Here is a 3,318-nt window from a genome sequence, read left to right on the forward strand (position 1 = left end):
ATCACATGTTTTATCTCTTTGTCATATTTTAACCTGGAATGGTCACACAGCTTGTCTTTGCATTTTGTGGCATTGTCATCTTTGAAGGATACCGGCTGGTTATTGCGTACAATATCCCCTGACCTGGACTCATCTGAAATTCCACCTAGTTCCATCTGTGTTATGTGGGCACATTAGAAGGCACATGCATGCCCTCGATATGTCCTATCAGGAGGCACCTGGTGTGACTTGTCACATTCATGCTGGTGTTCATGTTGATAACTTAAGATGATAGCCTCCAAATTTACCCGTAAAGTTAGCATTTTCCCACTCAACATTAATAGATGGGTGCACTTTTGAACAATAAGCAACACCTACTTTTTATAACAAATTCAAGTACTAAAGTTGAAACATTTTTTTTGTTATTTCATTAGTTAGTACTATATGCTTGGGTGAATAATCTAGTTTATAACTAGGAAACTCCAATTTCATCACCCAAAATATAAACAGCACTGCAGACAAACGGGTAGTGTTGTCCTGGATAAGAAGCTTAAAGTTAAAAACAAACAAACAAAACCAAAAAAAAAATATATGTGAACACATAGTTTATATCCCTTATGTATTATGGGGAAAGTAGTGATTATAGCTATGATAAAGCTAATTTGTCCCTCTGAAATAGTTTATCTTATAGATTTTTTTTTTTTTTTTTTTGGTAACAGGGATAGAACTTGCTCGGGTCCTTGCGCTTGCGAGGCAGGTGACAGAACCACTGAGCTAAATCCCTGGCCCTCTTTTTTTTTTTCTTACAGATTATTTGGAAAGATATCACCATATTTATAGTATAGATCTATTTAAAAATAATACAAGTTTCAATGAAAAACTATTATGAATTTTTCTTTCCTTTTTATACAGACTCAGTAGTATTTTCAAGCAAACAAAAATATTTGCAATCCTAGCACAGTAAGAAATAAGGCTTCTTTTCATTTCATATTGGCAAAAGAAAAAATACATGTGTAAATTTTACCCTCCCTTTAACTTCTCAATAGATATTATAATTCATAGACTCATACTTCTATATCACAACAGCAGCATTTGATGTTTTAAAGTCCCAGTCATGATGTTGCTTCTGAGTCCTTGGAACATTAACATCGTGGGTCAGCGTCACCTCAAGAAGATAAGACAGCTTTTTTTAGCTTCTCTCTTTCCACCTCTAGATTGCTTCTCAGTGCCTTCTCTTCTCCCAAATCTTGTCTCAGTTTTTCCAGTTCTTTCCCACGATCCTTTTTCAGCGCATCAACAAAGCACATCAATTCGATAACCCGAGCTCGAAGCTCATCCGCAGAGATTTTTTTCCCCATCATCTGTTTCCACTTTAGCTTTGACTTCTAATGGAGTGAGGAGACCAGCTGCACTGGCTTGAGAAGCACTTGAAGGCATTGAAAGGTGCGCAGAGGGCTTTGGAGAGAAGCACGTGTCCTTTTTGAACTCCGATGGCTTTAGGTTGGCACTATCATCTTCTTTGGGTAACTTCAAGGTTTTTTTTCTGGGCTGTGAGGTGGAGAATGTCCACCAATGAAGTAGCCCAGCAGCCTGCATCCGGGCATCTTCAGACTATTTGCAGTGAGATGTAGCAAGTTCTCTGAGGAGGCTATGTCATCGAAATTTACAACATCTGTTTCTTTAGAGCTTCTTGCTATAAATGAAACAAGATCTACTGATTTTGGTCTAACTGGCAACTGTTCAGAACATAGCTTTGGTTTTTTGATACTGGCTAGGTTTCAAATTTTGATGAAATGGTAGAAATTTCTCCATTCATCTTGGCTGTAGGAGGTGGTGGAGGAACTGGTTTTTCAGGCTGCTTTGGGGAAATTGTACCGGAAGATCTCAACAAATGGTTGGCTTTGGTGAGTGGGGTTGGCTTCTTGGTTGGGACTTGTGGAGCAGCTGGTTCAGAAGGTTTCTGCTCCAGCTGTGATTTTTTCCATCTTTTTCTTCAGGCTTTACAGGAAAAAGCTTCTTTTCTGCAGCTAACATGTCAGGCTTTGGAGCTGGACCCTTGGTAGGAGGTGGTGGTTTCTTTGGCTTAGGAAAGTCCTTCACCAGGCTGCCGGTCTGACTGGCAAAGTTGTCTGGAAACACTCCTCCTTCCTTCCCGTTGAGCTCCCCTTCCATCATCCCGACTCTCCAGTCTCCTCACTTATCAAACAAATTATCTCCCCTTCTTTAAAAGTAAGTTCATCTTCATTAGAACTTTCATAAGCAAATAATGTTCTACAATATTCCTTAGTTTTAATTTTAACTTCGGTGCCTGTTTTTGTTATCTCCATGTTCCGGGCTTTGGGTCCTAGAGATTATATGATTAAGGGCTTTTCTGCCTTCTTCCTCTTCTGTTTCCCTACTGGATGTTCCTGTCCTAAGCTTCAAAGACCCATCTTTAAAATGTCTCCTAACCCAATTCCTCGCGTTTTCTTCAGCGGAGTGACTGTCCCTGGTGCAGTCTCACCACCGTTCCCTGGGAAGGTAAAGGCGAGCTTGGTGCAGTCAGAACGGAGTCTGGCTTGTCCTGGGCTTCCAGAGTGTCACCATCACCTGTGTCCTCGGGCTCCTTGACGGAGTTCGAGGGAGACAATCCCACCTTGTGGTTCAGGGTTCTGCTCCACCAGCCTCTTCCACCTCTTCATTAATATCGCTGGTATCTCCCACCTTCAGCTCTAGCTCGTCCTCATTCTGTGGAGTGTACTCAAAGAGAACTTTTCCCTGAGGCTCCTTGGTCTTCTTCTTAATGTTTTTGGTTTGTGGATGAGGCTGACAGAATTCCTCCAGCTGGAAGGCCTTAGGTGGTTATTGCTGTACAAGACTTGCTACATTTCCGTGCCTTTCCCGTTCGATAGGCAAATCGTCATCCCGAGAGTCTGTTTCTCGTTTAATTTCCTTAACAAAATTATCAGGGAACGGTCCTCTTCTCCCATATAGTTCTCCTTCCAGCCGCCCTTCTTCTTGTAGTTTATTCACATTCCTGATAATTTCCCCCGCTCGAATAGTGAACTCATCTTCATGTACAGCACCATGGTCATACTCTACAATGTAGTCAACTTGCCAGGTGGCCTCCTCTCTTTACTGGCTTGGGAGATATTCCCGGCTATATCTGGAATCCACCTATGGAAGCAAGGACCACAAGCCAACAAGGGAGGGAGATCCCCATACTGGGGACCCACAGAGTCCACTACTGCTCCCCTCACAGTCTGGCCACTGTCAAATGATAAAATAAAGGTACCTTGTATCTGAAAGGTAGCTTAACAATTTGGTGTGGATCTGCACTTCTCCTAGTTCATATATATA

At 41.8% G+C, this 3,318-nt stretch overlaps 1 pseudogene; it reads right to left on the reverse strand.

The window, feature by feature from the left end:
* Positions 1–1,145: 1,145 nt before the first annotated feature.
* Positions 1,146–3,318, reverse strand: part of LOC104867836 — a 3,706-nt pseudogene continuing 1,533 nt past the window's right edge.

This window comes from Fukomys damarensis, unplaced genomic scaffold (assembly GCF_012274545.1).
Source record: "Fukomys damarensis isolate Sample0158 unplaced genomic scaffold, DMR_v1.0_HiC HiC_scaffold_29, whole genome shotgun sequence".
Classification (NCBI taxonomy): Eukaryota; Metazoa; Chordata; class Mammalia; order Rodentia; family Bathyergidae; genus Fukomys; species Fukomys damarensis.